We start from the raw sequence: 24,157 nt of genomic DNA on the forward strand, positions 1-24,157 counted from the left end.
CATCTACACTAATAACTCTCGTCCAGTTCTCTGCCATGTATATGGATTTATATACTAGACCTTTAAATGTGTTATTTAAAACTTAACATGTCAAAACGGAGCTCCTGATCTTCCCTCCCAAAGGAGGAACTCTCTCCAGTCCCAATTCATAAGAAGTCCATCCTAACAGCTGCTCAGGCCAAAGCCTTGGAATTATCCTTAATTCCTGTTTCTCTCATATCTCACATCCAGTCTATCAGCAAATCTTTCCAGCTGTTCCACAAATATGCGGCATCGGACCACTTCTCAACCCCCAATGCCACCACCCTGCCCAAGCCCCATCTTCTGTCTCCTGAATTAGCACAACAGTCTCATTACTGGGCCTACTGCTTTCACCCTTTGTGAGGGACTAAGTGGCTAAGTTGGCTGGACTTTCTGGGTCAATAGGAACTCCCCTAAGGGGACTTTCCCCTAAGCCAAAATAAGTCATAGCTGCAAGCTAAGGGATTGAAACTTCAACCAATCATACAGGGAGTTTAAGCTCTAGCTGCAGCCTGATGTTTTGAACCAATCAGGCCCGCCAACCCACAGGCGGATTGAAAATAAGCTAATTATATAGGACAGAAAAAGGAAAAGAGGAAGGGTCAAAAGGGGACATAAGCATAAGACACCCAAGCCAAAAAACGGCAACCCTCCCAGGTCCCCTTCCACCGTGTGGAAGCTTTACTTTTGCTTTCATTTTACTTTCGCTTTCACTCTAATAAATCTTGCCACCACACACTCTGGGTCCACGGGTTTCTCTAATCGAGCTGTAACACTCGCCACTGCGGCCCACGGCTTCATTCCTTGAAGCCCGTGAGACCACGAACTCTTCAATCGAGAAAAGACCTTCCACTGGGAGAAGACTTCTCGTCTTATTTCCACCTATAATCTCTTCAAAACATAGCAGTCAGAGTTATCTGCTGAACTCACAAGTCACTCATCTGCTCAAAGCCTCCCAGTGGTTTCTCATCTCACAGAGTAAGTCAGGCTGCTTACAGTGGCCCACAAGGAGCTTCACAGTTTAACTGGCTCTCTCTCGCTCTCTTGCGCTCTCTCTGTCTCAATGACTTCACCCTTCACTTCTTCCCCTTGCACACACAGAACTCCTGGCTGTGCTTCAGACATGCCAGGCACACTCCTGACTCAAGGCTTTTGCCCTTGCTTTTTCCTGGACCTAGGCATCCTTTCCCTAGATATTGCCAATGCACCCTCTCTACCTTCAAGTCTTTGCTCTTTCTCAAATGCCACTTTCCAAGTCCCTTTCTGGCCCCCTGCTCTTCCTCTTTCTTATTACCACTTTTTCTTTCCCATGTCACATTCTCTTCTAACTATATAATTATCTATTTTACTTTATTGTAAACCTCTTTTGCCAGAATCTGTAAGCTCCAGAAACAGAAGGGCTTTTGTTGGTTTTGTGTATTTCCCTATTCCCAGATTCTAGAACAGGGCCTGGAACACGATATAGGCTCGATAAATATTAGTGGTATAGATGAAATTATTAATTCTATGGACCTTCATCCTTCATTGAGAAACAGTGGTTACAGGGAGGGAAGGGGGAAAGAATTGGCTTAAGACCTAAATGATTTACATTGACTCCCTTCAAATGTAAATAACTGCTGGCCACATGAATGTTCTTGGACAAATCTCTTTATCTCTCTGGGTCTCAGTTCTCTTATGTGTATAAATAATGGGTTGAACTAAGTAATCTCCATAAACATTCTTACTTTAGCATTCTTTAATTCTCTAAACCTCTTGTCCCTGCACTGTCTCTGGGATTTACTCTCTATCTCTCTTCCTTTTAAATGTTTTTTATCCATTCATCAATTCTATAAGCAATAATTGAGCATATTCAATGGGTCAATCCCTGGCCTGAGCCCTGAGGATATATGGTTGAATAAGATAAGAATTTCCACTGGGGAGAAGGTAAGTGAAGAAAGGCAGCTCATACACTTCAACAGGGTGGTCACTGTTGTCCTATGGGGGCCAGAGCCTTGAGTGTATGTTGGGTGCCGGTGGGAGATGGTGGGGAGGATGGAAGAGGATGGGGCTGGGCTTCACTCATGGCTGCATAATGCACAGGAAATCTAGAAGCTGACCCTCTATAATAAAGAAGGCTATTGATTTTAGCAGTTTTCTGGTATCAGAGTTGTGGTTTTGTGGCTGTAGTATTTATAGTAGTGGCAAAACGCTAGCCCATCTCTGCTACAAAACATACAGAGAAGATGAGGCTTCTACAAAAGGCTTAGCTCATTACAGTTGGGGTCAACCCGTCTTTCTGGCTTGATGCCTACCCGAGTGAACAAGCAAAAAAGATTGCTGGCTGAAGCACTCTCTACCTGGTCACCCAAGGGCCACCTTAGGACAGCTTCTGCCTGATGTTTGGAGAATTTCCCAGGAAGCTAACTTGAGGCAAGGGGAGGACATGAGAATTGGAAGACAACAAATTAGATGTTGCCCATCCCTTCTGAAACATACAAAGCCTTTGGAACACCCTCCATTTGCAGAAGATTTATTTCTCTAATTATATATTTAAGGGCCTGAGTCAGTCAATTATCTGCCTTCACAGACCTATCTTGCTGCATAAACAGATTTCCATTTCCTATGCTTTCCTTAAATGGCAAATAGTAAAACACTGGGAGAAGGTGGCTGACATTGCTCTGTAAGTGTGTCTAAAGAGTCCAGTGTGATCTGATGCATCTCCTGGGGCAAACTCAGATGTATGTGAGAAGAGAAGGTGCAGAAGGGCTCAGCATGTGTGGGAGTGGACCATCACCTCTCACTCCAAATCCTGGAGCTGCTTTCTGCTGTCCTTTCTTTTTATGCCAATGATGTAGCCAAAACTGCCTGCATTGTTGTCACTTCAGATTTTGGACTCTTGTAGGGATGTTCTAACATACTCCAGTCCTTGCTTTTGTGGCTTTTCCTTCAGTCATCCAGTCAACAAACCTTTACTGTGAGCCTAGTTTAGGCTGCTCTCCAGGCATTGCTAGAGGAACAAAGATTAACCTGGCACCGTCCAAACCTAACAAACTCAATGCTCTAGTTGGGAGACAAGCATTAAGCAATAATTACAATGCAGTATGTTATAGGCAGTAACAGAAATACATTTAAGAAATGGAAGTGTCACAAGAAATAAAAATATATAACTTCAAGAGAGGCAGGAACAGAGAAGATTCTCAAAAGAGATGTTATCTGAGCTAGGTTTCTAAGAATCAATAGAAATTTATCACATGGATAAGAATCAGAACAACTGAGGAATCTGCACATGCACAGGCACAGAAGTGAGCCGCAGCAGACCCATGTGCAGGGAACCACAGGTCCTTAAAGCATTCTCAGAGTGCAGCGCAAAAGCCAAGGTGCTGAGAGAGGACAGGTTCCCAGGGGCCTGCTGGTGAAGGTGGTATTTGTCATAAGGAAGACTTTTCTTACTGACATGAAGCATCACTGGAGGCTTTCAAACAAGACAGTGCCATGGTCAGATTGGGGTTTTAGAAATATCACCCTATAAATAGTGGAGAAAAGATCAAAGCAGGAAACGTGATCAGAATGAAAGGGGGTAAGTGACAAGTGAAAGTAAGGGCCTGCAAAGATGGAGGCAGCAGACAACACTGGCATTTAGGAGGCAGAGATACAGAGCTCGGGGACCTCTGGATTGCTTGGTTGTGGAAGAAAGGGAGAATGAAGCAACAAGCTGGGTGGCAGGCTCTGATTTGGTGGCTGGCTCAGTGGTGACCCCTCCAACCTCCAGGCCTCTGTTCGGACACATGTGACAACAATGGCCACCCTGTTGGAGTGTATGAACTGCCTTTCTTCACTCACATTCCTCTCTCCAGTTCTGAGGTCAGGGGTCTTATCTTATTCAACGAGTGTCCTGCCCTGTGTTTGGCTTACAGAATATGCTCAATTATTGCTTTTAGAATTGACGAATGAATAAAGGAAGTCTAAAAGAGAGAGAGAGAGTAAAACCTGGAGACAGTGCAGGGACATGAAGTTTAGAGAATTAAAGAATGTTAAAGTAAACCACAGTGAGATACCATCTCATACCAGTTAGAATGGCGATCATTAAAAAGTCAGGAAACAACAGGTGCTGGAGAGGATGTGGAGAAACAGGAACACTTTTACACTGTTGGTGGGACTGTAAACTAGTTCAACCATTGTGGAAGTCAGTGTGGCAATTCCTCAGGGATCTAGAACTAGAAATACCATTTGACCCAGCCATCCCATTACTGGGTATATACCCAAAGGATTAGAAATCATGCTGCTATAAAGACACATGCACACGTATGTTTATTGCGGCACTATTCACAATAGCAAAGACTTGGAACCAACCCAAATGTCCAACAACAATAGACTGGATTAAGAAAATGTGGCACATATACACCATGGAATACTATGCAGCCATAAAAAATGATGAGTTCATGTCCTTTGTAGGGACATGGATGAAACTGGAAATCATCATTCTCGGTAAACTATCACAAGGACAAAAAACCAAACACCGCATGTTCTCACTCATAGGTGGGAATTGAACAATGAGAACACATGGACACAGGAAGGGGAACATCACACTCCGGGGCCTGTTGTGGGGTGGGGGGAGGGGGGAGGGACGGCATTAGCAGATATTCCTAATGCTAAATGACGAGTTAATGGGTGCAGCACACCAACATGGCACATGTATACATATGTAACAAACCTGCACATTGTGCACATGTACCCTAAAACTTAAAGTATAATAATAATAAAATAAAATAAAAGAATGTTAAAGTAAAAACATTCGTGGAGATTATTTCGTTCAACCTGGTAATTATACAGATGAAGAAACTGAGGCCCAGAGTACTAAGATATTTGTCCAACGTCACACACCTGAGATAACAAGACAGAGTAATGGGCAAGTTGGGGATGAAGAGATGATGAATTCATTTTGGATACCATTACATTTGTGATGCTTGCGGTGGTAAATGCAGATTATCATATCCAATGTGCTGTTGGAATGTGATGTTCAAGAGAAGAGTCAAGTCTAGACATACAAATTTGGGATATAGATCATACTAAGACCATACCTCATGAGAATGGGCTGAGTCAGGAGCCAGGAGGGCCACAAGGGGAGCTCTAGTAATCTCAGAGATGGCATAACATGGTAGGAAGCAGCACACCAAATTGATTGTCCTTCTTGTGCCTCAGTTTCCCCAATCTATTTTCTAAGGTTGTCATGTGTTATATAAAATGAATGGATATTTATAAGACCTTATAGCAGTGGCTGGCATGAACTAAGCTCTAAGTAAGTGTGAAAATGAATATATAAACACCAATATTTGTTGGTGGACAGAGGAAAAAGACTCAGAAAATCAGTAAACTAGGTATGACAAGAATGGTAGGAGGAAATCAGGCAACTGTGGGAACACCAATGACCAAGGAGGAGAGAGTGTAAAGAAGGCAGGAGCAATTATGTGGCAGATGCTAAAGAAAGACTAAAATCAGAAAGTGCCTATTGGCTTTGGCAGTTGAAAGTTCACTGGTAATTTTAGAGCCTCCTTGGTGGGTGCTCAGGGGGAAGAGGGGTGGGCTGAAAAGTGAGTTAGGGGCAAGAAGTGGGAGGGCTGATGTGGGCAGTTGGCTCAGGGTGAGGCTGGGCAAAGTGAAGGAACCCTGAGCTGTTGAACTCCATTCTAGTGAGGCTCTGCAACAAGTCTCACCTACAACACAGGCCGAGTCTCTTCCCCATCCCAAAGTCGTCATCTGTAAAATGAAGGCAAACTTGACCTTCACATTCCTATCAGCTATGATGGCTGAATACTTTTCTTGTTACTAACATATGATGGTGATCAAATTCTTTTTCACTTAGAAATGTACCTGAGTCAGCTAGTGGCATTCTTTTTAAAATCTTGTTTTGAGTTTATGGAAATAGATGCTATGAAGGCTGGTTTATTTTTTAATTTATGTAGTGTTTTCAATGTACAATTTTGCATTTGATCGTTAGGCATGCACGTTATTGGTATTGTCACTTTTTCTATGAATCTGACTTCAAAGAATAGGGCAATTTTTCTCAAAGTCACAAGAGAAGTAACCCAAGAATTGAAGCCAGGACTTCTGGCAGGGAAATCCTGTGCCTGAGAGCTGCTGGGAGTACCTGGGGTAGGTGGCACAAAACTACTTAAGAACTGGGCCTCTAAAGAACATTGCTTTTGTTTATGAAAAATGCCTTTCAGCAGAAAATGTCTTTGATATGTTTATCAAAATAATAGATTTTTCTGCTACATCCTCTTCTCCTGCAGTAGGATATAAGGTTTCTCATTTGGAGAAATAAGCTTTTAAAATAAATATTTTGATTTCTCCTGCAGTGATAGGATGTTTAACAATATGATCATTTGTATTTTATTAGACTGATGTGGCTTTGTATTCACCTAGACAATTTCAAAGCACTTTTGCGTGCATTATTCATCTGATTCTCCTCGCCATTCTTTGAGAATAGTGAAACAGGAATGACTAGTTTCATTTAAGAATCTGGTGTTAGAAAGATTACGTGACCAACGCAAGGTCGCTCAGAATTGCTCAGGAACACCACTTAGACACTGAGTTTCCTCATCTCGAGGCTGGAAATAATTCCAAGCTTGGGGAATCATTGTGCAGCTGCCAATCAGATAGGGTCAGTAGGTCCCTAGTCTATAATTGGCACTCATAAATTAGTGAGCATTAGGAGAAAAAAGTGCCCCACCTCTCTGTCCAGTCCTCATCTTTGTTGTCAGGGTGTTGGTGTTGGTGTCACTGAAACTTAAGGGAAAATTGAAAATAATGCATAAGATGGGAGAGAAAGAGAAAGGAAGGAACAGGAGAAGGAAAAGAGAAGAAACCTTAGCAGTAGTTAAACATCTCACAAATGGTGGCTTTGGCTGTTTCCAATGTTTGTGTAAAGTGCTGACTTCATCATTCTATAAGTGTTTTATGGAATAATATTTAAAAAGCCCTTTGAGTGCCTTCAAAACCAGTGTTAGATAAATATAAAATACTGGGTGCGTAAAAGTTGAAGACAACCTCAGATATGTAGTCTATGTGTGAAAAGAAATAAAATTGCTTTATTCATCAAAAAATAATCACTGTAAAGTGAAGAAAGCAGAGTTTTCTTTTTTTCTTTTCCGTTGGCAGAGTAACCAGCCTGGTTTTCATAAAGATTAATGTGGTATAAACATGTTTATCACTAATAAGAGAGTCTATAGAAATACTGCTGCTCTTCTTCAACATGAGGATGAAACACTGCTAATTTAATCTCAGCAAGAACAATTCATCTGTCTTTGGGGCACAAAATTGTATAGTAAATAAAAAATTCTGTGATCAAGTAATTTATTTTATCAGGGTGTCAGGTTTAGAGTGTGACCTGATTTAATCTCAGAAAGATATCTTTTTGGATGTGGTTCCAGAATATTCTGGGTATTTTAAACTAATTAGCACCATAATTTCAAAGGATGACAAAATAAAGAGAAAAGCATGAATATCTTTTCTTGATTTCATTAGTACTAAAATTCTTGCACCAATTTCAAGAAAAGGGTAAGTTTGACTGTAAAATGCCTTACTACAAAACTGAAAGAAAAACATTTGTTTATTTTCTTTAGCCCAAGAAAATACTTTTGAAAAAGAAAAAATGCTATATGTATAAAAAGATCAAATAATGAATAATTAATAAGTAGTTGAATATTAATATGGTAGGCTGTCTTATAACTATTAAAATTATAAATATGCTGTCCATGAAAAAGCTGGGGAAATGTTTATAATATTTTGAAAAGTGTACCACAAAGCAAAATGTATTATATACTATTATTACGTCCATGTAAAAACTGTATGTCTATATGGACAAAGTGTGGATGGGAACATGAAGAAACAGAAACCATTGGTTGTGTCAGTATATCAGTCAAGATAAGCTAGGTTATGCTATGGTAACAAACAATACCTATATATCAGTGACTCTCAACAAAAGCTCATGCTACCTGATCAGACTCTGCTCATTGTAATCATTTTGGTACCCTGGCTGAAGAAGGTTCCATCTTTACACATCCTTCTTCAATTGTCTCAATGTTGGCAGAGGAAAGATACGGTTGGTACTATATCTAAAAGATTGTACATGGAAGTGAAATATTTCACTTCTACTTACATTTATTTGGCCAAAGCAAGTCACATTGGCATGTCAACTCCAAAGGGGGCAGGGAAGCTAAATCCTACTATGTGATCAGAAAAAGAACCAGATATATGTGAATGACACTAACAAGCTCAATAAGATTGATAAAATTACAGATGCTTTTTCAAATCTTTTATAATGTTAAAATATATTTTTATTATTATTACCTCAGATTCCACTTGTGAGCCAGAAATTGGGACTTGATGATGTATATGATACTAATCTTTCAAAGAAAGGCTTTTAACTGAAAATTCCTTAACATGCATATTCTTTTATTCAAATAGTTTAAATGGATCAAGATGATACACATTTTCACATTAGGAAATACAGTTTGATTGAAAAATATTTCTGGCTTCACTCATTGTAATATGCAATTTGTAAATTACATTAAGAAAACAACTTGCAAGAAGGCATTCTGTTATAAATATTTATAAATGTAGTTAGAAAAATACGTCTTTTGCCTATGTACAATAGAACAATTTGCTTGCTTCAGCAAGCAATCAGCAATAAAGAAAAAACATGTCACATTGGTAGGGTTTTAAATATTTCAGTTTGTAAACTCCTGAAAAACATCAGCTGAGCATTAATGGAAGACAGTATGATGTACAGCAAAGGACACTGGCTTTGGCATCTGGTTCAAATGCTCAACCACATTTATTACACTACCTGGGGCAATCAGGCTAACTTCCTCCACACAGTTCCCAGCACACAGTAAGTACTCGTATTTGTTTCATAAGTGAATTTCTTCTTTATTTCTATCATTTCCGCATTATGAAAAAAGTTTTCTCTTGGCTTGTAAGATAGTCAAATTATACCTGAATATAAAAACCAAGGGCAGAGTAAGTGCAATAAGGAGTTTTCTATTTTTTTTTAAGCATTCCTGAAAACTGCCTTCCTGACTTTAGAAGTTCTATCTAAAATCTGACTTATGGATTTGACTACACACCCCTAAGCCCGTAAATTCAGTAATTGCCTGTGGTGAAGGACTCTACTTTTCCCTGTGACCTCTATTCTCTGGACCATGTCAGCCATCCTCTCCATGGAGGACCAGGCTGTTCAGTCCTATGAAGGCAAACACAAGATAAGGAAAGGTTTAGGAAAGGCCAAGGAGTATAATTCCAGGAAAGTAAAAGCATGGGAGTGTGGGTTCTGAGCTTCTCCAAAGCTGATTGAAAGGACCTAAGAGAAGAGTTCTAGAAAGAAAATGAAGATCTGACCTTTTTCTTTCCCTGTTAGCAATATAAATGGGAGTTTTTATTCCTATATTTTTAAAGAGAATTGCTGAGAATGGCATGTTTTTCCTTCTCTGGCTCCTCAATTACTGTCTGTTCCACAAAATAGATAAAAAGAAAAAGAACCAAGGAGAAATCTCATCCCCGAAATAATTTTAGTACAAGTTCTAAATGGAACCCAGGGCCCTGGAGTGATGCCGATGCTGGCGGCTGATTCTGGACTATCCTGGTTTTGTGCTGTGGGAGAGCCCAGAAAGTGTGTACCAGGATGGGGGAGTCTCTCAGTTTTGTAAAAAATTGTTATAAATGAGTTTCCCACCCTTGATAATTTTTTAGGCCTTTTGGGCCTTTCTAAATTCTCCAAAAATAATTTTAAAAAAGGAAAGTGTGTCCCTGTTATTGCCTTTAAGCTAAATAAAATTGATCTGGATAAAAAAATTATTTTAAACAAAGTTAGTGAACAGTAATTTTGGTTGTAATTGACCCATTCTTTCATTTAAACTGACTCAATTTTAATACTCCTTTGGTTCAAGGTGGCTAGCAGTAGCAAAAAGGAAATCACAAGAATTCATTCCTTTTAACTGTGTTACCTGTTAACGCTCAGGTGGCCCAGAGAGTTTGGAGTTTCCTTGTTGGCATTACAGCTCCCAATGGCTGCATTAACAACAACAGCCAAAGTCACTTTTTCCACATGAAGTGGGAATACGTAATTGTATAGGAATATCTGGTTATCAGTGATATTCACGGAATCTTCAAAGAAAGGAAATGAGAAGGTGTGTTATTTGGCAAAGATGACACCAACATTCTCCACAGTGCAACGGTCTTAAAAAGTGGCAGCTATTTCCATGAATTCTTTCACATTGGGTTTGATCATTATTCTGCCAGAAATGGATGTTTTGGGAGGGTTGTCACTGATGCTTATTGAGAGTTTAGAAATCTTCAAAACTGGGGAAGATGGCTCATATTAGTATTTGTCTCACTTCATTTACTTATCTATTTATTCATTCTGGAAAACGTTATTGAATACTCTTTTTCCCCCTTCCGTTTCTACAGATGAGTTAAAAAATGGTCTCTAGGAAAGATTTGGACTCCAGGGTTCTCCTTTACCTCCTCCCTTCCTCTTCCTTCACTCTCCCTATATAAGGTTGATCTCATACTAAGAAAAGCAAAAAGCCAGGAAGGCAAAGCTCTGGTCTTCCACTGGAAACATCTTCACCTGTCTTTCCACTGTAGGGCCTTAAACACAGCCTGTCTGCACTAGCACAAGACAGAGGCACGTATAAAAGCTGACTCTGGGGACCCATTCTCAGCTCTGATCTAGCGTTTATCACAACAACCCCTGGTTCTCTTCGTTCTGAGATATTTAGCTGAATTTCACCTAGTGGTGATGACTGGTACACAATCATATAGCATATAGCAAAGTCTTATTTGTCTGGCACTGTCATATCATCAGGATGTTGAGGAAACTTACATTTATACAGTTAAGAAAATACTTCTTTTACTTTTACAATTTCTTTACTCTTTCACTTTATGTTTTGATTAAAATATTCCTAAAATTGATTAAGCTCTTGTCTCGTTTCTTAAACAGTGTGCAACGAACATAACTTAACCTTTTTTATTGCTCATTCTGATCATTAAGCACCTTAATTCCTGCTCAAATGCTATAATGCAGTTTTAATGTCTCCTCCCTGTGTTGTTCAGTATTATGGCTCTTGTCACTGAATCTGCAGCCAGCAGTATTTCCCTTCTCACTTGTTGTTCTGGCCTGACAAACCAGACAACCCATGGTTAGAATTATCTGTAAAATAAAGGCCAATAAATACTGAGTGTTCCTCTTCAACATTGTCTCCTTGGTGAAGCGCATGAGTCATAATACATGGAAAACTGCTTTATAAGAACTTTCTAAGTTCTTATAATCACATCAACCGAGATAAAGTAGATGCATCCTAAAGGGTATCCTGAATACCTTTTCGGAGGCTTTGGAGCATAGTTTTCATGACTGAATCTTTTTTAATATTGAACTTTTAAGTTAAAAAAATTTTAATTGACATGTAATAGTTAACATAATTTATGGGGTACATAGTAAAGTTTGGATATATACAAGGTATAGTGATTAGATTAGGATAATTAGCATATCCATTATCTCAAACATTTGTCATTTCTTTGTGTCAGAAACATTCAATATACTCCTTGTAGCTATTTGAGGCTATATGTTATTGTTAACGATAGTCATCCAACAGTGCTATGGAACATTAGAAATGATTACTCCTACCTAGCTGTAATGTTGTATCCTTTAAGAAATTTCTCCCTATTCCCTCACTCCTCTACCCTTCCCAGCCTCTAGTAGCTTCCATTCTACTTTTTACTTGTATGAGATCATACGAGAGATGAGATTATATCTCACTCACATATGAGTGAGAACATGCAGTGTTTAATTTTCCATTCCTGGTTTATTTCATTTAATGTCCTCCAGTTTCATCCCTGTTGCCATGAATGACAAGATTTCATTCTTTTTTAGGGTTGAAGAGTATTCCATTGTGTATATATGCCCCATTTTCTTTCTTCATTCATCTGTTGTTAGACACTTGGGTTGATTCCATATCTTGGCTATTATGAATAGTGCTGCAATAAATGTGGGATGCAGATGTCTCTGGCATACTGATTCACATTTATTTGAATAAGTGCCAACTGGAGGGATTGCTATATTATATAATAATTCTGTTTGTAGTTTTTTGAGGAACTTCCATACTGTTGTTCATAGTGGCTATACTAGTTTATATTTCCACCAATGGCATATAAGACTTCTCTTTTCTCTGCATCCTCACTAACATTTGTTAATTTGGTTTTTTTTAAATAATAGCCATTTTAACTGGGGTGAGATGATATCTCACTGTGGTTTTGATTTGCATAACCCTGATGACTAGTGATGTTGGACATGTTTTCATATATTAGTTGGCCATTTGTGTGTCTTCTTTTGAGAAATGTCTGTTCAGAGCATTTGCTCATATTATAATTGTATTATTTGCTTTTTTGTTATTGATGTTTGAATTCCTTGTAACTAATTTTAATATTAATTCTTCCAGTTCATGAACATAATATGTTTTCTATTTTTTCATATCTTCTTCAATTTCTTTCATCAGCGTTTTATAGTGTTTTTTGTAGAGATCTTTTACTTTCTTGATTAATTTTATTCCTAAGAATTTTTTGGTAGTTATTGTAAATCCAGTTGATTTCTTCATTTACTTTTTAGCTAGTTTGTTGTTCATGTGTAGAAATGCTACTGATTTTTAATTCTGCAAACTTACTGAATTCATCTTCTAAGAGTATTTTGGTAGAATCTTTAGGTTTTGCAGAATTTTACATCCTCCTTTCCAATTTGGATGCCCTTCCTTTCTTTTCTTTTTTTTTTTCTTTTTGAGACAGAGTCTTGCTCTGTCGCCAGGCTGGAGTGCAGTAACGTGATCTCGGCTCACTGCAACCTCTGCCTTCTGGGTTCAAGCGATTCTCCTGCTTCAGCCTCCCAAGTAGCTGGGACTACAGGCACGTGTCACCAAGCCCAGCTAATTTTTGTATTTTTAGTAGAGACGGGGTTTCATCATGTTGGCCAGGATGGTCTTGATCTCTTGACCTCGGGATCTGCCCACCTCGGCCTCCCAAAGTGCTGGGATTACAGGCGTGAGCCACCGCACCTGGCCTGATGCCCTTTCTTTCTTTCTCTTGCCTTATTGCACTAGCTAGAACTTCCAGTACTGTGTTACATAGTACTGGTGAAAGTAGGCATTCTTGTCTTGACTCAGATTACAGAGGAAAAGCTTTCAGCTTTTCTTTCCACTTTTCCCCATTGAATACAATGTTAGCTGTGGTTTTGTCAGTTTGTGGCCTTTATGGTGTGAGGTACTTTCTTTCTATACCTAATTGCTGGGTTTTCATTATAAAAATATGTTGAATCTCATCAAATGCTTTTTCTGCATCTATTGAGATGATTAAATGATGTGTCTTTCATTTTGTTAATGTGATATATTACTTTCATTGATTTGTGTATGTTGAATCAACCTTGCATCCCTGGGATAAATCCCACTTGGTCATGGTGTATTATAATGTGTTGTTGGATTTGGTTTGCTAGTATTTTGTTTAGAATTTTTGCATCTATGTTTATTGGGGATATTAACCTGTGGTTTTCATTTTGTTGTTATGTCTTTGTCTGGTTTTGGTATCAGGCTAATGGCTAATGCTGGCCTTGTAGAATGAGTTTGAAAATACACGCTTTTCTTAAATTTTCTGGAATAGTTTGAGAATTGGTATTATTTCTTCTTTAAAATTTGGTAGAATTCAGCAGTGAAGCCATCTGGTCTTAGACTTTTTTTTTGTTAAGATACTTTTTATTACTGATTCAATCTTATTACTAATTATTATCCTGTTCAGCCTTTCTATTTCTTCCTGGTTCAATCTTAGTAGGTTATATCCGTCTAGGAATTTATCCATTTCCTCTGAGTTTTCAAATTTATTGGCATATAGTTGTTCATAATTGTCTCTAATAATCATTTTTATTTCTGTCATATCAGTTGGGACATTTCCTTTTTCATTTCTGATTTTGTGTCTTCTCTCTTTTTTTTCTTAGTCTAGCTACTGGTTTTTCAAACTTGTTTATTTTTTCAAAAAAATAACTTTTTGTTTTGTTAGTTCTTTCTATTTTTTTAGTCTCGATTTCAATTTTTTTTACTCTGATCTTTATTATTTATTTTCTTCTACCAATTTTGTATTTTCTTTATTCTTGCTTTTCAATTCCTTCAGATGCATCGTTAGGTTGGTTGTTTGAAATAATTCTGGTTGTTTTTAACGTGGGGATGTATTGTTATGAACTTGCCTCTTAATAGTACTTTTGCTGTGTTGCATAGGTTTTGCTATGTTGTGTTTCTATTTTAATTTGTTTCAAAAAAATTAATTTTTTTCTTAATTTCTTCCTTTACCCACTGGTCATTCAAGAGGATGCTATTTACTTTCCATGAATTTATATAATTGCAAGTGTTTCTCTTGTTATTGATTTCTAGTTATTCCATTATAATCAGATATATACTTGATATAATTTTAATTAAAAAAATTTTTAAGATGTATTTTGTGTTTTAACATATAGTCAATCCTGAAGAATGTTCCATGTGCTGATTAAAAGAATGCATATTCTGCAGCTGTTGGATGAAATGTTCTGTCAATATCTGTTAGGCCCCTTTGGTCTATGGGGCAGTTTAAATTCAATGTTTTTTATTAATTTTCTGTTTAGATGCTCTGTCCAATGTTGAGAATGGTGTTGAAATTCCCAACGATTATTGTATTAGGATCTAGCTCTCCTTTTAGATCTAACAATATTTGCTTTATATACCTGTGTGATCTGGTGTTGGGTGCAATTATATTTACAATTGTTATATCCCCTTGCTAAATTTGATCCCTTTATTATTATATAATATCATTATTTGTCTCTTTTTATAGCTTTTGAGTTACAGACTGTTTTATCTGATATAAATGTAGCTTCTCCTGCTCACTTTTGTTTTCCATTTCCATAGATTATCTCCCTCCATCCCTTTACTTTTAGTCTATGTGTGTCTATAGGTGAGATAAGTTTCCTGTCAGCAGCATATAATTGGGTCTTTTAAAAAATTCATTCAGCCAGTCCATGTTTTCATTAAGAAATTTAATCTGTTTGCATTCCAGGTAATTATTGATAGGTTAGAACTTACTCCTGTCTTTTCATTGATTGTTTTCTGGGTGTTTTATATATTCTTTGTTCTGTACTTTTTTAGTATTATTTATTTTTGAAGTTTGGTGGGTTTTTGTAATGACAATAATTTATTTATTTCTCTTTCTTCTTTGTGTATCAGCTCTACCACTGAGTTTTACAATTTAACATGTTTTCATGATGGGGGCTATTGTCTTTTCACTTCCAGATGTAAGATTCCACTGAACACTAGACTGATCTAGTGGTCATAAGTGACCTTAGTTTCTTAATTTTTGTTTGCCTGAGAAAGACTTTATTTCTCCTCATTTCTGAGGAATAGATTTGCTGGGTATAATATTATTTGCTAACAGGTCTTTTTTTTGTCTTCAGTACTTTGAATATATCATCCCATTCTCTCCTGGCCTATAAGGTTTCTGCTGAGAAATCTGTTTTTAGTCTAATGGAGATTCCCTTATATGTGACTTGACACTTTTCTTTCGCTGTTTTTCTAATTTTTTCTCTGTCTTTTGACAATTTGACTGTATTTTACCTTGCGTAGAACTTGTTTCAGTTGAACCTGTTTGGGGATATTTGAGCTTCCTGAATCTGAATGTCCATTTCTCTCCCAAGACTCTGAAAGTTTTCATCTATTTTGTTAAATATGTTTTCTAAACCTTTTCCCTTCTCTTTCCCTTCTAGAACCCCCTTAATGTGAATATTTGTTCACTTAATGGTGTTCCATAAATCCTATAGGCATTCTTCACTCTGTTTTTTGTCTGCCAAAGTTATTTTAAAAATCTTATCTTAAATTTCAGATATTCTTTCTTCTGGTTGGTCTAGTGTGTTGCTGAAACTCTTGATTGTATTTTTTACTTCATTAATTGAATTCTTCAGCTCTAAGATTTCTGTTTGATTCTTTTTTATTATATCTATCTCTTTGTTGATTGTTTTCCTGATTTCATTCAATCATCTATCTGTATCTCTTGTGTCTCACTGAGTTTCCTTAAGATTATTATTTTACATTATTTTTCTGGCCTTTCATATTTCCTTATGATTTGGGTCTGGAGAATTTTTGTGTTCCCTTGGAGGTGTTATTTTCCTCGCTTTTCCATGTTTGATGTGTTTCTAAGTCAATTTCTATGCATCTGGTGGAACAGTCACCCCTTCCAATTTTATGGCATAAATTTCATAGGGAAACACTTACTCATATGGCTGGGTCTTGGTGTGTCAGGTGGGTGGAGTGCGTTGGTTTTGGTTCTAGGTAGATACAGTAATGTAGTCTCCATGCAGTTTCTTCAGTTATAATCTACACTAATGATGTTTGTGAATATATCAGTGTCCTAGGCTGCGAAAGTTTGTGGTGGGAGTGATGTGGCTTTGCCAGGGATGGACTTGCCAAGCTGTTTCTCGGGATAGGGACGCATGTTTGCCCAAAACGGATCAGCCAACTCTGGATCTAGCTCACTGGGATTGGAAATACAGGGCTGTAAGTGTGGCCAGGGTTATGGGAATGTGGCTGTAGAGCTGGCTTGGAGGTGTCTTCACCTAGAGTGGGACTACTTGGCTATTTTTGTGGCTCAGAGTGTGGGTGCATGGCTGCTCAGCCTGTCTAGGGTTGTGTCTGCCATGGGTGAGTCCACAAGGTTGTTTTTCAGTTCCTGAGCATGAGTGCAAGGCTACAGAGCAGGCCTGGGGTGACAGTCTTCTGAGGGAAGGCCCACACACCTGTTTCTCAGGCCCTCAGCACTGGCACGTGACTACTTGTACAGCCCAAGTTCATGTCTACTGGGAGCAGATATGTTGAACTATTTCTCAGGCCCTGGGCATGGGTGTTGGGCTACTGAGCAGGCCTGGAGGCCATGTCTTCTGGGAGTGAGTCCACTGGGATGTTTCTCAAGCCCTAGACATAGGTGCCTGGCTGTCTGGTCAGCCCAGGGGCATATCAGCCGCTCAGCACCTCAGTGGCTCTTCTACTTGAGGGAGGGCATGCAGTAGTTTGGCTGGCTCAGTGGAGGGTTCTCCCTAGGTGAGTCTGCCAGACAACTTCCCTGTCTGGAAGTGCAGGTGAGCAGGGCGCACTCCAGTAGTGACTCTGTTCTCAAGATGGCTCTATGGGTTCCACAGCTTGGCTCACTGGGGGTGGGTGGAAGTGTGGAGTGACACCTTGTGCTCCTGGTCCTGGGCAATGCATCTGTGTGAATTCCTGACAGCTTCCAAAACTGGGCTCTGGGTTTGCAAGGACTATAGGATTCTACTATTATAAGCACTGCAGGTGTTTGTGGTGGCAATGAAGGCTGGTGGGGTTTTCCTGATTATCTTTTCTCCACAAGGGGATGTCCCTCCTGACTCTGAGCTGGTTCAGGTGAGGAAGACAAGGCTACAGAGGCTGGGTGCCTCTACATTGCCCTCTTGGCCTTCCAATCACCACATATGCCCCTCCTCCAACCCTGCTGCACTCCATTGCTCTCCCTTTAACACTCCAGTTGAATCTTAGCTGTTTATTTGTTGCCTTGTTGTTTTTTGTGGAGGTTGTGGGGATGAACACCAGGCATCTCTAGTCAGTCATCTTGTTGACATCACCATTCTCTGAATCTTGAATTTAATTTATTCTCTGCCCAGTTATTCAACGTAGATGCCATCAAGGTCTTCTTGATGATATTAAAGCAAACGAAAAGGACTATGTCTATGGGATAGCCTTCATCTCACTCACAGTTCAATATCCAGGTCTCCTGTCTGGTGCTAAGAAACACCTGCAATAAAGTAAGAGTGTGTTCAAAGTGGGGTGCTGGGGGGAGCTGTAGGGCAGGAGAGAGAACATAGAAGTTGCCTGTTTGGAAAAAACAAGCATATCACTGTTCAAAGATTGTACAGAACTGGAAAATATGCACGAGCCAGAATTTCTGTCCATCTCTGTATCTTCATCACTTCCTGTTGCTGGCTCTTTGCAACATGCCCTGGGCCTCGTTGCTGATTTGGAAATCCTATGAAGTTATTAGCCTGTGAACTGGCAGAAGACATGAAGAAGGGGAACTTCAACTCTTCCGTAAACTTTAGTGTGTATTCCTCTTTTTAAAAAAGACTTAGAGGCTGGGTGCGGTGGCCCACACCTGTAATCCCAGCACTTTGAGAGGCTGAGGCGGGCGGATTACGAGGTCAGGAGATGGAGACCATCCTGGCTAATATGGTGAAGCCCCGTCTCTACTAAAAATACAAAAAATTAGACGAGCGTGCTGGCGGGCGCCTGTAGTCCCAGCTACTCGGGAGGCTGAGGCAGGAGAATGGTGTGAACCCGGGAGGCAGGGCTTGCAGTGAGCCGAGATCACGCCACTGCACTCCAGCCTGGGCAACAGAGAGACTCCATCTCAAAAAAAAAAAAAAAAAAAAAAAAAAAAAAGACTTGGAAAACTAACACTTTACAATCTTTGGTGATGTGACTATGTACTTTTCCTGCTAATCTGTAGGCTTCACAAGATCAAGTACTTTGTCCTTTACCTATCTAATCCCCAGCAGTGCCTGGTGCTCCTGGGCTGTCTCACTTTCTTGATCTTCTAAACTCTGCCAGTCTTCACTCCTTAATTAGCATAACCATTTCCAAGCTGGGGATCCTAAATCTTAAATTTGCAAAGGGCTGGGATCAGCTTCCCTCACTTTTACTTCTCAATTCACTCTCTAGTATCCTCATCCAATTTCAGGCTTAAGCAATTTGCTTCTGTATGAATGAACCCTAAATAAATATCTCTACAGAAACCATTTAAATTATTTCCCGTGCGTTTCCTTTGTCAAGTCAGTGATCATTGCTTACATATGTAAAAAGAAAAAAAAGTGGATTATTTCTTTTATTCTTAGGTTGAAATGTAAGCAAATCTTCTAGGAAGGAGATGTTGATTTTATTACTAGCCCTTTAAGTAATTTCCTGCCTTCCTTTACACTAGCTATTAATGTCTTGGACCCTCAGTTTTCTTGGCTGTAAAATATGGGGGTTGAACTAAATAATTTCTTCAGCAATGCCAAGTTTTAAGATGCTATAATATTTTGTTGATTACAGGAATTTAACCTCATTTAATTGGCTCAAAGAACTACTATCAAAATTTCTTTAAAATAATATTGTCCTATTATTTTTCAGACTTTTTTGCTCTTTACATTGGATATTTTTAGTGATAAAATATTTTACACATGCAAAAAAGGAAAGAGAATCATACAACAGACACTTGCATTATGTATGATCATGTACCTGGCACACAGTAGGTGAATAATAAGTACTCTTGAAAGAATGATCTGGACCATCGTCAGAGATAACTACAGTTGCTAGAAAATAGCTGTGATTTTCCCAGAATGGCCAGCAGAGGGCGGACTTGCACATTGACAAAACTGACCCTTGGTTTAGGTAAATTACCTTGGTGTCTTAGCTCCCCTGATACAAAGTAATTATTGTGAAATTGCTTAGCACATAGCCAACAGCTGATCTATGTACCCCTTGTTAACTATATTAAATGAACACAACTACTGTTCACAAATTGTTCAGAGACTTCAAAGTCAGTGCATTGTCAAATAACAGTTTGGAAAATTTGCAGTATTTAAACCACCTATCTAGATCACTCTAAATCTCCCCAAATCTTCTTTGCCAGTTGTAGCTATATTTCTAAACCTTGTCATTAGGAGTAGCAGAGTGATAGTCTGAATTAATTATCAAAGTTGCTGAATATTTTGTTTCACTAGTTAAGTATTGTAATCTCTCTCTCTCGATCTGTTATCAAAATATATATAACCCCCCCCCCCCACACACACACACGCATATCCATTCTTTATGTCCAGAGGAAGCCACTGTTAACAGTTTCTTCAATCTTTTTTGAAATTGCATATGCACATATAACCATAGATATATAGGTTCTTTTTAACCATAAATGGGATCACAAATGCATGCAGTCGTATAACGTAATTTTTTTAATAACCATGTAATCATCTACAATATATCTGTGTTAACTAGTAGAGATCTTGGCAGAGAGCAAACGACCTGAATATTTCTGATCTGATTACTAGGAATCCATTTGGCCCAGCCAACACACTTAATCCTTTGTTGTCTCTTGTGTGTAGATACGTGTTTTCAGTGGGAAGCCATAAAAATAACCCCTGAATGTTGGTTATCCTATGCTTTGTGCCCTCCATGCAGGTGGAGGATTACCACAACAACAAGATGCAGCTGTAAGAAAATAGGCTTGCTTTGCAGTGTGGCTGAGCACCACAGCCAGATCAGAGCCAGAATTTCCAATGCCAGTCATGAGGATTCTCTTTCCCATAAATCCCTCTAAATTTTCTATTTCTCGCTGTGGAAATATTTGCCTTTGAATTTCTCAATCTCTATTTAAGGAAAATAAATGGAAAATAATTTTTAGATTCAAGAAATGCAAAGGTTACTTTAGCTTTTGCATTGCATTTTTGCAGTCTAACAGTAAACCCACTTTATAACTAGAATTTGTATGTAGTACCCTGTTCAACTTCTTTTACTACTGGTCCTTCTGTGTCAGAGATCCATAATCTGTGGGCCATGGACTGGTAGTGGTCTGTGGCCTGTTAGGAACTGGGCTGCCCAGCAGGAGGTGAGTGGTGGACTAGCAAGCAAAGCTTCATCTGTATTTGCAGCCACTGCCCATTGCTTGCATTACTGCCTGAGTTTTGCCTTCTGTCAGATCAGTGGTGGCACTGGATTCTCATAGGAGTGCAAACGCTATTGTGAACTGCACATGTGAAGGATCTAGGTTGCATGCTCCTTATGAGAATCTAACATCTAATGATCTATTACTGTCTCCTATCCCTTGAGATGGGACCATCTAGTTTCAGGAAAACAAGCTCAGGGCTCCCACTGATTCTACATGATAGTGAATTGGATAATCATTTCATCATATATTACAATGTAATAATAATAGAAATAAAGTGCACAATAAATGTAATGCATTTGAATCTTCCCAAAAATCATCCCCACCCCACCCCACTCTGTGGAAAAATTGTCTTCCACAAAACTGTTCCCTGGTGCCAAAAAGGTTGGAGCCCACTGCTCTATGTTACACCAACATTAACTGATACTAACAGAAATCTTATTTACCATAGTAAACACATGAAGTTATTTTATATACATTTTCATAGAGCAAGTTGATTTTGGTAATACCCAAATCCATACAGCATACTATGTTTTTTCTATCATTATCATCATGGACTCTCCAAATTGGAAAATGAGTCCATCTGGTCCAATTTTACATCATATATTAGCAGAGCCTTGCTATGCAAAATTAATCCACAGACCAGCAGTAGCAGCGGCAGCAGCACCAGGGAACTTAGGCAAAGGCAAAGTAAATTCAGAGGACCCACTCCACACATGTTGAATTGGAATTTTGGGGAGTTGGAACCAACAATCTGATTTAACAAGGACTTTGGGTGATTCTTGCCATACGAAAGTCTGAGAACCATTGATCTATAAACTCCTCATTAATGATCATTAGTTTCTGCTTAAATATTTCCTTAATTAGGAAATCTACTACTTCACAAGGCAGACCGTTTCGTTTTAGATCATCACTTCTTGTTGGAAAATCCCTTCTTATTTAGATCCAAGTGGACTTTCCTGGAGCCTCTATCTACTACTTGCTTTGCTCAACAAGAACACACACAGTGTTGACTCCATCTTTTATATGATGGTGAGTTGTGGTCAAACACAGCTATCCTGCTCCTCTTCCTCCCTCCATGAGTGTCCTCCTCCCCCAGTGATGTCCCTCTCAGGTTAAATAACTTTAGTGGTTTTTAAATGTTCACCAAGCTGCATTTATCTCTTTAATATTCTTATTGTTCTCCTTTAATGATGTTCCCTTTTGTCACCATTCCTTCGAAGTAAAACACTTCAAAGAGCACAATAAAAAATAAATATATACATTTTGAAAAATAAATTTTAAATGAGAACAGAACATAATCCTTTACCTTAGAGGGTAAAACAGATAGATACCTCTGTTGAAAAGTAAGTGCTATTATTGGTTTGGGCTTGGACATTCTGATTATAACAGGCTTTTTCCTTTATAAAACTGAAATCTCTACAGAAGTCAGGTTTTCTTCTAAAAGGAGTTATTTATTTGGGTTAGTGACTTATTGTTTGACATTGTCAAGATAATTTTAAATTTGTTTTACTTAACCACAGACCATTATAAAGGAGAGGCATCTCCTTTGCTTTGCATAAATCATCCCTCCACCATTAGGATTCCGCAAGATAGGAAAGTTACATACCTAGGTAAATGAGGGTCAGTCTGATGACCACTGCAGCCCATGACTGTGCCAAAGACAGATGACCTTTGCTTCCCCTCAGCCTCACCACAATGTTCCATTGGCCAGTGCAAGAGAAACCAGGATGCTTCCTCATACTGCATATCTTTATCTGAGAACCAAAAGACAAATATGGGTGTCACATGCCAGCTCCTTCTACCACCTTCTGAAACCAGAGGACTGGATTGGAACCAACAGAGATCATGCTGTTTGCTTCACAGATTTCAAGAAAAGTGAATTCTGAATAATCATTTTTTTTTAGATCTTCCTATGTGTAAAAATCTTTGGTGAGATTTACCATCTCATTTAAAGTTCTTTCACAATTTTCGTGAAAATTGAGTGATGTGTAATAAATAAGTTATTTTTTTCCTTTATAGCTGATGCTTGACCTTTTTTCCCTTGGTAATATAGCTTATGAAGCAGATATATATGCCAATACACCCTTGATTTTAAGTCTTTCAAATAGAAGACCATAGGGATAAATTGATACATGAGAGATGGATAAATGTATGGACATATACCTGTTCAACAGTTGTTGTTTTAGAGATTATGCCACAGAGTCATCAAATGCTGTCTAACACCAAATTAGATTTCCCTGTGAGGTGGTAAGCAACCTGTTGTGGGAAGTAATCAAGCAGGGACTAGATATCCATCTATCAGAAAAAACGAATTGCTAGAGAGATATGAAATAGCCTTTCCAAATTTAAGGTTCCATGAGTGTAGAGAAATAAGGATGATGGCTGTTAATGGTTAGTGTTTACCTCTGGAAAGCCACCAATCTAAGTATTCTAACTGCACTAACTCATTGAATCCAGAAAGAGATGTCTCCGAAAAGGGAATTTTAACAATAGTCTGCCTTTCTGCAAAGAAAATGCCAAGTGAGAAAGTTGTATTGTTGATATACGCACATATTCACAAAAGACTGCTATACAGGGAATAAGCTTTTGCAGATAAACACACTATTGCCTCTAAATCAGTGAGAAGTATTTCTAAACCAGGAGATTTAATCTTCTGAAATCACATGAAAAATATTGCATTTATGTGCCCATTTCTGGAGAAAGGTGACAATTGCCCTTATCAGCTTTGCCCTCAAAGGTCAAAATAATAATAATTATAAAAACTTTTAAGCTTACCCAGAAACAGATGTATTTCACAAGGTCAATGTATTATATATTTCAAAATAACTAAAGAATATGATTTTAAATGTTCTCGCCACAAAGAAATGATAAATATTTGAGGTGATAGATACACTAATTTGCCTGATTTGATCATTCCACAATATATGTGTGTATTGAAACATCAGATTGTGACCCAAATATGTATAGAATAATTGTTTATCAATTCAAAATAAAACTGTTTTTAAAAGTGCTTGGCATATATCCTCAAATGCTGCAGGAGCTATGGGTTTTACATGTTTCTTGGAAAGTGACGGAGTATGAGAAGTCACTGAAGCAGGTCATTTACTTCTAAGTGTTGATGGTCAAAGATTGGTAGATGCTGGGCTTTCCTTCTTCTGTCTGCCCACGTACTTGGCCTAGCTTCACTATTTGGGACATGCATTCTCTGAACAAGTGACTGTTCTTCAGTGAGCTGTCAGGAAAGTGGGGTTGCAGTAACACTGGCTCTATCTACTTTTTGTAAGGACCACATTGAAAGTAAAAAGCTTAGTAAAATGCTAGGAAGACAGCTAAGCATTGAACAAATATGATTCCTTTGGGGATTTATCTATGTACAATTTCA

The 24,157-nt window shown here is 38.5% G+C and overlaps 1 long non-coding RNA gene across 1 annotated transcript; it reads left to right on the forward strand.

Moving 5' to 3' along the window:
• Positions 1-578: 578 nt before the first annotated feature.
• On the forward strand, positions 579-22,893 carry LOC115837498. Its single transcript, XR_004032526.1, has 3 exons — positions 579-999; positions 21,716-21,804; positions 22,461-22,893. It is a non-coding gene; the product is annotated as an uncharacterized LOC115837498 (long non-coding RNA).
• Positions 22,894-24,157: the final 1,264 nt, after the last annotated feature.

The sequence above is a fragment of the Nomascus leucogenys genome, chromosome 12 (genome assembly GCF_006542625.1).
Source record: "Nomascus leucogenys isolate Asia chromosome 12, Asia_NLE_v1, whole genome shotgun sequence".
Taxonomy (NCBI): Eukaryota; Metazoa; Chordata; class Mammalia; order Primates; family Hylobatidae; genus Nomascus; species Nomascus leucogenys.